The following is a 13451-nucleotide window of genomic DNA, read 5'->3' as shown; positions in this document are numbered from 1 at the left end:
TCAAAAGTAACTTATATAATAGGAAATATTTTTGGTAAAAGAGAAAAAAAATATGGGGGGTTCCCATGCATGGAAAAGCTTGCCTCACCATAAATATTCAGAATTCATGAGTGTACTTCACTGGATTAAAGTTGGTTAGAAAAGAGTTATACTGACTGATTGAAAATGGCAGATTTGTCTCAATCTTAACTAATTAGTAATTATTCGTATATACTTACAGATCAAAGATATTTATTCATTAGCAAACTGGCCACAATGACTAGATCAAAATTGTCAGTAATGAGCCATGCAGAGACTTGATCTCTATACACTATATTTTTAGATTGATGCACTATGTCAGTAGTTGCTGCATTTGTCATTGTTGCTGGCTTTGTTTGTCTTCTTGCAGCCTGCTGATTTACTTGTCTGCTTGTTCACTCGTCCTAACCATAATGAATGCATTAACTCTCCGATGTAAAATGGCTACAAAGCATTGTTTTGTGCTCCCTATTCATCCAAGTGACAAGACCATGTTATCCGCTTGCTTCTCTTTTAAGTACAGCATGTCATTTCAGAACCCTTTTTCATTTCAACCCAGCTTTGGGACACCACCTTCGCATAAGGCGAACGGTGGTGCATTCCAGGATCCGAACAACCAACTCATGGTGCAATGAGCTAATATGTCCAACCGAGTTATGCAACGTATTTTTCCTATAGATCTTAATCTAATGTCCCAACCATAGGAAGAGGGATTGTTGGGAGGTTTGTCTCCTTCGAGTCAAGTGAGCGCATTTTCTCATCCGCGGGGACGAGCGACTACGTCATTGAATGGAATCCCGTCGGTGACATCCCACACCTCTCTATTGCCCTCCCATTTTAGGGAGAATATTAGTCATTCACATTCCTTTGCGGACCTTCATCAGCACTTGCAGGCCACACGAAGTCACGCCCAGAGCATTGGGGATACGCTTGTCGATGATTTTGTGCCCCCCACACAATTGCCCGATGAAGTGTATGTGCCTACTGAAGGGTCCTTTCCTGCTGTCTCGGTGGAGCCTACATCCAATGCTCCCTTCAAGAAAGGTTGCAAGTGTGGACAAAAGACAAAAGACAAAGCAACATCCAAGCCCAAAAAGGCTCCTAGCGGTAGATTTCATTGGGATCTACGTGCCCAGGTGGTTCTCTTGGAGTTCAAAAAGCAATATGATGACAAACGCTGCTCAGCAGACTTGTATCAGAAGATTAAAACCACTAAGGAGCAATGGATTGATATTGTGGCATTGTGCTCATCACGAGGTCTGGTGGTCGATTGGCAACAAGCCTATGAAAATTATAAGCGTCTAAATGCATCTTATCGAGAAATCAGTTGTCTGGGAGAGGAACACCCCTTTTGGGAAAGACTCCTATTGGACAATGACCCCTGCAGAACGAGTTACCGAAGGAAAATTTTCCCATTGCAACTTTCCTGCAGAGTTGTATGAACTGATGGATCGACTTTTTGGTATGGACAACGCAGTCAACCCTTCTGCTACTGTTGTGGACACTAGCAATGGTAAGTGTGTTATGCTGTAAGATTAACATTGTTTGAGCACTTACTCCAGCTCTGAACACTCATGCAATGCGAACGCATTGAAATAGGAACGCCATGTCGTAGCTCCACCAGCAACCCTAATGTGGTCGATCCAACAACGGACGCTACATCATTTGACAAGACGCCAACAAATGGTGGTGTGGAGAAAAAGACCAAGAAAAGGACACACACCTTCGATGTCGGCCTCGCGGAGGCTACGAAGGACCTCATGCGTGGTTGGGAGATTGCGGAGGAAGGGAAGAAGCAAAGACATGAGGTCACGATGGATGCACAACATTCACAGCATGAGGAGCTCGTCGCTATTGAACGACAAAAAGTGGAGATCAGCCTACTCTTCGCAAATGCAGTACACGGCATGGCATCCGCCCTCGGGAAGATGGCAGACAAACTTTAACAGGTATGCATTCAATCAGTTGTGCTTTGGTAACTGAGAATAGATTGTTAGGTGCTGGTAGATTAGAGAACGGTTATTGGAAAAATTTATTTCCATGTCTTGGTTGTCGTAAACATTGCTCGAACTTGCCCCCAAAAAAAAACTCAGTTATTCATTCCTTGCATGTCCAAATATTCAAGCAGGTCATCTCTAATACTGATAGCCTCAAGACTGTTCTCACCTTCTATAACCCCATCAAGAGCATGTGGATTATCGACCAAAGGGTCATTCAAATCTATCTCGTGCTCCTGAAGGTCTATGGGGTCATCAATGAGGGACACTAACATATTGTGAAGAATACAACAAGCCAAAATAACATTTGGTAGCTTTTGTATGTCAGGCGATCTAATGCTTCCCTTCAAAATCTGCCATGTACACTTCAGCCGTGAAAAGGCACGCTCAACGACTATACGGGTTGAAGATTGCATGAAATTGTAGTTGCGATGACGTTGTGGTTGACCAACTCTTGGCGTTGGAAGGGTATCATGAGCCATGGCAACAACACATATCCTCCATCACCAACAATATATTCCGGGATCAACATTTCCTGAAAATCGAACGATGTGCCCTTCAAGAGGTCTCCTCCTTGGCAAAGCCTATACATCCCTGAGTTGTGCAAAACCCTCTACATTCACATCCAAGAAGCGCATGTTGGAGTCCACTATTCCCTGTAGAATCATGTTGTAGTTTCCGTAGCGGTCGCACCAAGGTTCACTTTGCTCATTCCTAGGCAAATCTATATTGATGTGAGTGCAATCTATGGCTCCACAACAATTGAGCATTCCCCTCTGAGCTCGAAACCCATCCTTTATGTCTCGCATCTCAGACTCTGTAGTTGGCCATTTGATAAGATGTCCACCCCTGTGGACTAGGGAGCGCACAAACTCATGGACAAAGGTGGTGACAGTCGACCTTCCACAACCAAAAGAATTTGCCACGTGGTAATGCGTGTTTCCAGAGGCAAGTACCATCACAGAAATTGCCACCTTCTTCTCCACAGTGAATACCCTGCCTGGCAAGTTACGAAATCTGGCGGGTATATCTCCCTGTTGCACATCTTCGCGAATGAGGTCAGTCAAGCTTGTGAAGAGGTTGACGGGCAACTTGAAAATCTCTCTCCACCACTCTTCATCTACACGAGCATAGAACACAAAATGGTTCCACGAGTCAATTGACAAGCGTGGCTTTATATACCATCGACCAAGCGCATCATTGAATGATCCTTGATACCTAGGGGTGCATTGCGTGGAACCTGTTGCCTAAAGGAGAGGCAGATATGGGGAAATGTATTCCTCAAACTCCATTTCCTCCTCCTCAATTGATTGTGTACTAGATGTTAGTCCGTGCAAATACTCCCACTCCTGAAGCAAGGCACACATTAGAGAATTTAGTGATGGAATTGTTGCTCTCAATTTCTATCTAAGATCCATGCCTCCTAGACCTACAAAAAACGACACTTCTGGATCGGGGGGGGTTAGGTGGGCTACTGGTGTCAATGCAAAGTGGACTAGATACCCGACTGACCTTTCCCCAAAGAGAGCATGGCGTATTCACTCTGGTGCAAACCGAGTCGGTAAGGGGTTCAAGTCCCCTACTCTCTCATGCAGGGGTTTTGAAAGTTCAAATTTTTTTATTCCAAGATTTTTTCTTCCTTATTACTAGGCACAAATACAAGCATTTGGTTAAGGTTCAAGAACTGCTCAAGTCGTATCCTTTGTGTGTGTTAATGTGTGTTGTGTATGTGGGCGTGCTTGAGCAAATAAAGGCATTGCAAGGGGGCAAGCGAACGTGATGAGAAGTAAATATTTACTAATGCATGCAGTTGACTGTTGTTGCTATTTTATTTGTGTTTAGATTAATAGAGAAGCAGGGCGAGAAAATTTTACAGCACCTTTCAGTTGGTGTCGTTTCCTATCGTGTGGTCAAATTTGTTAAGCTTTAAATCTCAGATTTGGCGTTGGGTGCGACCAAGGACTAGTAGGGGTAGCGTTCAAACTCCCCTATATATTTGGGAGTCCCACTAGCCCATGGTGGGACCCAGCTCTAAGCAATTTGATCCCAATTTCAACCAGACTGGCTCGCTTGGCTGCTCACACACATTCATACCCACTTTTTGTCTCCCCAAACTGCAGGTGAATGAACACATGCCAGGAACGAGCACACACACACCCGCCATTCTTGCACCCCACTGATTTCAATAATCTGTTGGTCCACCTTTGTCTCCTTTGGCTCTACACAAGCCTGCCACACACACGTGTACTCCGCCTAATCCGCTTCCTTCCCCATCTCATTGGCTACCAATGAGCCCATCACCACACAACAATGCGCACCTTTCAGTGACCTCCCCCCCCCTCCCCACACACACACACACACACATGCCCGAGTCGACATGATTTGTGTTATACTACCCACAACTCCCTTGGACTCCACCCACAATCCGGCTATCCCACCAGATTCATGAATGCACGCAAGCAAATAAAGCCCCCACATGCACACACCCACTATTGCTTGCTGGTTGATGGCCTTGGTATCCCCTGAGCCCCTCTCGACTCCTCCTCATCAACTTTGTGGTCCAACAAATATATACATACATACATACATATATATATATATATATATATATATATATATATATATATATATACATACACATATATATATGTTGAATATAAAAAAAAAGAAATTTTTATTTGAGAGGGGGTTCCCACACCTATCACCCCACTCCCTTCATGGGACATTTGACTGTTACGATCACATGTTGGCATTGAGGGCCACAAAATTTTGTCAAGGTTTGATATAATGATTCAAGAACTTATTTTTCCATTGGTTCATTGACAAAAATTTTGTAAAATTTTTGAGATAATTGAGTATGATGTTTTTAGTGCTTGCTTTGAATACTAGAAAACGTTAGTGCACCATTTATTGATCTTGATGGATAGATAGTAGTTGATTGTTGATCAAAAGGGGCATTGTAGTGTATCATAAAGTTTGGATATTAAGAGCTAATGGCAATGTAGTGTATCATAAAGTTTGGATATTAAGAGCTAATGGCAAGGGATAATTGGTGGAGCAGGCTGAGGATCCAAATGCCTATTAAGGATAAAAAATTGAATCGTAACACAAAATTTTTCTTTTTAAGAGCCATAACATTTTCTTACTGTGTGCTAGGATTGTGTGATCATTTCAATGCATAAATGAACGTGAGTGCACAAATGTTTTGTCTTATCTAGTGCTTGGCTTTATTGAAAGACTCTCTATGAACTTAATGTAAAAATCTTTTGACATGCCTATGGGATTCATTTGAGGGCCACATTGATGATGCATACATGCTTACATGCTTGGTGGAGAGTGTGCATTAAAATATTTTTGGTATATTTTAGTGCTTGAATTTAATGAAAAATAAATGTAAAGCACTAAAATTAAGCTTGTTTGATGGCCAAAAGAGAGCATTTAAAGTTTGGGGTTATGATTGATTATCTTTTGCTTGTGTTGAATATGATTAAGAGCACTAATGATTGGATTTTTTTTGAAGGGTTGTGAGAAGATATGTGCTCTCAATGATCCAAAGGGTGTCGGCATTGATTGCAAAATCTGGCTATCTAGAGCCATCCCATATCATTTGATTAAAGTACCCTTTCATTTTTAAAAGCTATGCATACTAAAGTTTCAACACTTTGCTTTGTGAATATTAAACTTATTAGAAATTTCGTTTTATGTGTGCTAATCATAGATAATTGCTCTAGACCTTAGCCGAATATAGGATCATTGCTTATTAGTCCTAGACTCTAAGTGATTGACTTAATACTCCACTCACTTCTAGCATGACCTAGGGCTATGATTAGGCTTTAGTCCTTTAGTCCATTTGCCATAAGCATTCTCATTATGGAAGAATAAACAATGCAAAAAAATTAAAAAAAGTGTCCAAAAAGACTAGCACAAATGCTATTAGACACATGAAAATGAAATTTATATATTATGTGTTTTTGTTAGACCTAGCGCCTTATTGGAACTTCGTAGACGAGGCAAATCACCTTGGCTCTCTTGGTCAAGGCCCTAAACCGATGCCCTGGGCTAATAAGGGTTAGCCGTCGTCGCCTTGGTAAGCTAGTAGATTCTTGGAGTGCCTCCTTGAGGGTTCAAGGACCCGAGAGTCGTAGCTAGGCTTGCCTTGGGGTGGTAGCCTTGTATTGTGCTTTACTTTTCTCTATGGAATGTTTTAAAAAAACTTCCATGATCTTCAAAAAACTATGACAATGTACTAGTAGATTACGAGCTTTTTATAACATGTAGACATGATAGATTTGGATGCTTTATTAAGCTTGGTCATATAGTTTTTAGGCTAGTAGGTTTATGACTTTGCATTAGCTTAGGATCATAATTGATTGCTTGTGTTTCATGAATAAAACTGAAAGTTCAAATGGTTTAATATTTGTAATAGTATTAGGTGTTTTGTTTTTTGCTTTATGTTGTTTAGTCTTTGGCTATGATTGATCCATCTTTTAGAAGAAAAAATTCAATTTGCATGATTGTTCATTTCACTTTATGTTTTATCCATCTTTGCTGGTCTTTGATACTTATGACTTATCTTATGTTTTGCAGCTCAACATCCATGGACGTGCTTTCTACCATGTCATCGTGCTCTGCTTCAGCAGCACACGATGACGTGCGCCAATTTAGAAGGGGGGAATGTTATTAGGGTCTAACACATGCTACACCGGTTATGCACCAAGATAGGGATATGCTATGGATGTGCACAATATTTCCTATTCACATTGTATAAGGTCTTGGGCTCATTTGGGAGTTCCAAATTGTATATGCTAGAAGGTTCAACTTAATCCCATAATAGAAAGGCTTGTGGTGCATGTCTTTATAAGAAATACCTTTATGCAAAGAGGATTCATTCTTGAGTAGTCACTCTTGAGCGCTCTCTCTTGAGTGGTTTTGGATGGCCTAACCTTGAGCTTAATGCCCATGGTTAAAAGGCTAGTGCTAATTCTTTGTAATTAGAGAAGCACTTCTTGATTAATCTAATCTCCACTTTCTTCATTAGTTTTAATTCTTCTATATTCCATTATGTCATGAAGTAGTTTCACCTTCTCATTATTCTACATTGAGTGTGTGGTGATGACTTCTTGCTTATTAACCACTCCTATCATTCTATGAGAACTTAATTTGTGATATTTAACATTTATAATTAAGTTGATTAAGTGGGTTCTTAATCTTGTGATTAGAGTATTTGCTCATGTGTGGATGGGTTTAATGAGACTCAAGCACCCTTCACCCTTGTGTGTATAGATTTTGATTAAATACATTGATTGGCATGTGGTGATTGGAGAGGCCAACACCAATGCAATTAGTGTGTGCTTGTCACAAGAGAGTGCTTTGAGATTCAAGTCTATGGCAAGTTGGACTTTGGTGGACTTAATGTATGTAGGTGATGCTTGATTGAAGACTATGGTGTGATTAGAGTTAGTGATTCATGGCTACTCTCTATTACAAGAATTCTCTTGAATCCTCTCATCCAATGCATCCAATGATGCTCATGCCCCCAAGCTCTAGCTGAGTTGCTGATCCACGGATTGATAATTTTGTTGGTCTTGGGTTGTGATTAGGTGATGCTATGATTACTCCCCACAGTAAGGGTGGGGAAAGCACACTAATCCCAACCCCTGCAAAAGTTTCATGGGCATCACAGGCCGTCTCCAAAGTCTAGGACGGCACAATCGTCAACTTTTGGCCTTTGGGCCCTTGGCAAGCCCAAACATGAAAAATTGGTAATTGTGCCACCGTGGACCGAGAGACAGAAACAAATGGACATGAAATTTTGCAAGGGGTTGGGATCAGTGTGCTTTACCTACCCCTACAAAGTTTCATAAAAATATGTTTATGAAACTTTGCAGGGGTTGGGATCAGTGTGCTTTACCTACCCCTACAAAGTTTCATAAACATATGTTTATGAAACTTTGCAGGGGTTGGGATCAGTGTTCTTTACCTACCCCTACAAAGTGTCATAGCCATTCCTTGCATCGTAGTCGATCACGACAATCTAAGTCGGCACGATAACTAACTTTTGACCTTTGGGCCCTTGGTGAGTCCAAAGCCAAAAAATTGATGTTTGTGCCACCTTGGACCTATGAAAGGGCAATGGATGGCCATGAAACTTTACAATGGCAAGGGAAGCATCCAAATCCTCAACCGTGCAAGGTTTCATGGACATCACAAATTGTCTCAACGGTCTAGGATGACGCAGTCACCAACTTTTGGCTCTTGGGACCTTCCAGAGCCCAAAGCCAAAAATTTGGCGATTGTGCCACCTTGGACCATCGAGATGGCAATGCAAGGCCATGAAACATTGCAAGGGTGGAGTAAGCACACTAATCCCAACCCCCTTGCAAAGTTTCATGGGCATTACAGTCCCCGTCTCAAAGGTCTCGGATAGAACAATTGTCAACTTTTAGCGCAAAGACAAAAATTGGTGATTGTGACACCGTGGACCGACAAGACAAAAACAAATGGCCATGAAACTTTGCAATGGCAAGGGAAGAACTCCAATACCCACCCCCACAATGTTTCATGGCCATCAGAGATCGTCTCAATGATCTAGGCGACATAAAATCCAAATTTTGGTTGTTAGGCCCTTGGCAAGCCCAAAGCCAAGAAATTTCGCGATTGTGCCACCGTCGACCAACGAGATGGAACGGATGGCTCACTAATCATCACCCTTGTAAAGTTTTATGGGCAACGCAGTCCGTCTCAACTGTCTAGGACGGCACAATATCCAACTTTTGGCCGTTCAACTCTTGGCAAGCTGAAAGCCAAAAAAATGATGATTATGTCACCCTAGGCCGACAAGACGGCAAGGATGGCCATGAGACTTTGAGGGGTGGGGAAAGCACACTAGTTCTCACCTCTACAAAGTTTCATTGGCATCGCAATCCGTCTCGATGGTCTAGGATGGCACCATTGCCATCTTTTGACCTTTTGGGCCCTGAGCGAGTCCAAAGCCAAGAAAATTGGTGATTGTGCCACCATAGACCAAAAATACAACAAGGAATGGCCATGAAACTTGGTAGGGGTGGAGTAAGCTTACTAATCCCCACCTGTGCCAACCTTCATGGGCATCACAATTCGTTTCGATGGTCTAGGGTAGCACAATTGTCAACTTCTGGCAGTTGACGCCTTGGCTAGCCCAAAGCCAATAAATCAGATATTGTGTTACCCTGGACCATCAAGACGGAAATGCATGTCCATGAAAATTTGGAGGGGTGGGGGAAGCCATTTAATCCCTACCCCTACAAAGTTTCATGGCCATCGCACTCTGTCTTGACGGTCTAGAGCTTCACAATCACCATATTTTGGTCGTTGGACCTTTTACAAGCCCAAAGACAAAAAATTGACTTGCCATACATTCCCTCTGATTGGTCCACGGTGGCACAATAGCCAATTTTTTGGCTTTGGGCTCCAAAGGGCCTAACAACCAAAATTTGAATTTTGTGTCATCCTAGACTGTCGAGATGAATTGCAATGCCCATCAAACTTTGTAGGGGTGGCGATTAGAGTGCTTTCCTTGCCCTTGCAAAGTTTCATGGCCATTCATTTTTATCTCCTTGGTTCACGATGGCACAATCTCCAATTTTGTGGCTTTGGTCTCGCCAAGGGCCCAACGGTTAAAAGTGGGCGATTTTGTCGCCATAGACCGTCGAGACGGACTACAATGCCCATGAAACTTTGCAATGCTGGGGATTAGTGTGCTTCCCCCACCCCCACAAAGTTTCATGGCCATGCGTTGCCGTCTCAATGATCTAGAGTGGCACAATCACCAATTTTTTGGCTTTGGACTCTCCAAGGGCCCAATGGTCAAAAGTGGGCAATTGTGTTGCCCTAGACAATCAAGACATATTATGATGCCCTTGAAACTTTGTAGCGGTGGGGATTAGTGTGCTTTCCCCACCCCTGCAAAGTTTCATGGCCATTCCTTGCCATCTTGTCGATTTAGGGTGGCACAATCGTCAATTTTTTTGTCTTTGGGCTCGACAGGCTTCCAACGGTCAAATTTTGACAATTGTGTTGTCCTAGACGATTGAGATGAATTGCGATGCCCATGAAATCCCATAGGGGTGAGTATTAGTTTGTTTACCTTTCCCTTGCAAAGTTTCATGGCCATGGGTTGCCTTCTCATTAGTCCAAGGTGGCACAATCGCCAATTTTTTGTCTTTGGGCTCGCCAAGGGCCTAAACGTCAAAAGTTGGTGACTGTGCCGCCCTAGACCATCACGACAGACTGCAATGCAAGGAATGTGAAACTTTGTAGGTGTTGAGGAAGCACACTAATGCCCACCTTTGCAAAGTTTCATAGACATCCGTTGTTGCACGATCTAGGGTGGCACAATCACTATTTTTCTTTTTCTTTGGACTGGCTTAGCGGTCAATGGTCAAAAGTTGGCGATTGTGCCGTCCTAAACCATTGAGATGGATTGTGATGCACATCAAACTTTGTAGGGGTGGTGATTAGTGTGCTTCCACCACCCTTGCAAAGTCTCATGGCCATTTGTCGTGTCTCATCTATCGAGGTTGGCACAATTGCCAATATTTTGGCTTTGGGCTCTAGAAGTGCAAGGATAAGTAAGCTTTTCCTACCTTTGAAAAGTTTCATGGACATCCGTTCCATCTCTTCGGTCTAGGGTGTAACCCTCGCCAATTTTTTGGCTTTGGGCTCGCCAAGGATCCAACTATAAAAATTTGGCTTTTTTGTTGCCCTAGACCGTCGAGACAAATTGAGATGCCCATTGTACTTTGTAAGGTTAGAGATTCTAGAGTTTCCCTCACCCTTGCAAAGTTTCATGGCCATCCATTTTTGTCTTCTCGGTCCACAGTGGCACAATCATCAAGATGGACTGCGATGGCCATGAAACTTTGTAGGGTGGAGATTAAGGTGCTTCCCCCACCCCTCAAAAATTTTATGGCCATGTGTTGTCGTCTCAACGATCTAGGGTGGCACAATCGCCAATTTTTTGGCTTTGGGCTCGCCAAGGGCCCCACAGCCCAAAGTTGGCGATTGTGTCACCCTAGACCATTGAGACGGATTGCTATGCCCATGAAAGTTGGCAAGGCTAGGGATTAGTATGCTTCCCTCACCCTTGCAAAATTTCATGGCCAATATCCTTGTTGTCTCATTGTTCTATGGTGGCACAGTCGCCAATTTGTTTGGCTTTGGGCTCGCTCGGGGCCTAACGATCAAAATTTGGTGATTGTGCCATCTTAGACCATTGAACCGATTTCCATGCCCATGAAACTTTGCAACGGTGGAGATTAGAGTCTTCCCTTGTTCATGCAAAGTATCATGGCCATCTATTTCCGTCTCATCGGTCTAAGGTCGCACAATGACCAATTTCTAGGCTTTGAGCTTGCCAAGGGCCCAAAGACCAAAAGTTCGGAATTGTGCTTCCCTAAATCATTAAGACGGGCTACCCATGAAACTTTGCAAAGGTGGGGATTAAGGTGCTTTCCCCACCCTTGCAAAGTTTTTTGGCCATCTGTGATCGTTTCCATGGTCCAGGGTGGCACAACTTGTAAAGGTGAGGAAAGCACACTAATCCCAACCCCTACAAAGTTTCATAAACATATGTTGCCATCTCAACAGTCTAGGGTGGCACAATCGCCAATGTTTTGGCTTTGGGATCGACAAGGACACAACGAATAAAAGCTGGCAATTGTGCCATCCTAAACCGTGGAGATGGATTATGATGCCCATGAATCTTTGTATGTGCGATGATTAGTGAGCTTTTCCTACCCTTGCAAATTTTCATGGCCATCCATTCCATCTCCTTGGTCCATGATAGTACAATCTCCATTTTTTTTGCTTTGGGCTTGTCAAAGGCCTAACGTCCAAAATTTGGCTTTTGTGTCGTCCTAGGTCGTCGATACAAATTGTGATGCCAATGAAACCTTGTAGGGGTGGGGATTAGAGTGCTTTCCTTGCCCTTGCAAAGTTTCATGCCCATTTGTTTCCATCTTTCCGGTTCACGATGACACAATCACTAATTTTCTAGCTTTGGGCCCGCCAAGGGCCCAATGGTCAAAAGTGGACAATTGTGCCGCCCTAAATTGTCGAGACGGACTGCGATGCCCATGAAACTTTGCAGTGGTGAGGATTAGTATGCTCCCCCCCCCCCGGCAGAATTCATGGCTATGAGTTTCCATTGGGACGGTCCAGGGTGGCACAATCGCCAATTTTTTGGCTTCAGGCTCTCCAAGGATCCAACGGCCAAAAGTGGACGATTGTGCCGCCCTAGACCGTCAGGACGGATTTTGATGCCCATGAAACTTTTCAATGGTGGGGATTAGTATCCTTCCGCCACCCCTTTAGAGTTTCATGGCAATTCCTTGCCATCTTGTCGGTCCAAGGTGGCATAATCGCCAATTTTTTGGCTTTCGGCTCGGCAGGCATCTGACGGCCAAAATCTGGCGATTATGCCTTCCTAGACGATCGAGATGGATTTTGATGCCCATGAAACCTTGCAGAGGTGAGTATTAGTGTGCTTCCCTTGCCATTGCAAGGTTTCATGGTCATCGATTGACCTCTCGCCGGTCCAAGGTGGCACAATCTCCAATTTTTTGGCTTTGGGCTTGCCAAGGGCCTAAAGGTCAAAAGTTGGTAAATGTGATGTCCTAGACTATCGAGAAGGACTGCGATGCAAGGAATTTCTATGAAACTTTGTAGGGGTGGGGAAAGCACATTAGTCTCCACCCTTACAAAGTTTCAAAGACATTCATTTCCGTCTTGATGATTTAGGATGGCATAATCACTAATTTTTTGGCTTTGGGCTTGCATAGGGGCCAATGGCCAAAAGTTGACAATTGTGCCACCCTAGACCATCAAGACAATTTGTGATGCGGATCTGACATTGCAAGGGTGGAAATTAGTGTGATTTTTCCACCCTTGCAAAGTTTGATGGCCATCTGTTCACGTCTCCTCTATCCAGGTTGGTACAATCGCCAATATTTTGGCTTTGGGCTCTCCAATGGTACAATGAACAAAAGTTGGTGATTGCGCTATCCTAGAGCATCAACCGGACTACGATGTCCACAAAAATTTTTGCATGCAAGGATTAGTGTGGGACGGGTGTCTAACCTCACTCTTATCTTATTGCAGATGTAGCGAGAACCACAATTAAATTGTCAATCCATGGGACAAAGCTAACTCGACTAGTGCATAGAGGCTACAAGAGGTTGTCAATCTCTCGAAAAACAACAAACAACTTGCATCTAACTCAAGCTACACTCAAGTGACAGAAATCACCAAAAGCCAATCACTCATCAGTAAACAAATCACATCCGTTGCACCATCAAATGACATCCAAATGTACAAAACTTCTAGGACATGTTTATAAGACCTAAGCACACATGCGTATGGTCTCAAATCCCACTTAAGGTTAAGTGAAAAAATCTG

The 13451-nt window shown here is 43.2% G+C and overlaps 1 pseudogene; it reads left to right on the top strand.

Annotated features, from left to right (window-relative positions):
* The first annotated feature begins 333 nt into the window (after window positions 1-333).
* LOC147448290 (uncharacterized) lies at window positions 334-1964 on the top strand (annotated as a pseudogene).
* Window positions 1965-13451: the final 11487 nt, after the last annotated feature.

The sequence above is a fragment of the Adiantum capillus-veneris genome, chromosome 11 (assembly GCF_014529385.1).
Source record: "Adiantum capillus-veneris isolate H3 chromosome 11, ASM1452938v2, whole genome shotgun sequence".
Classification (NCBI taxonomy): domain Eukaryota; kingdom Viridiplantae; phylum Streptophyta; class Polypodiopsida; order Polypodiales; family Pteridaceae; genus Adiantum; species Adiantum capillus-veneris.
Note: the sequence above shows the minus strand (reverse complement) of the source record. Positions and strands in the feature narration are given on the sequence as shown.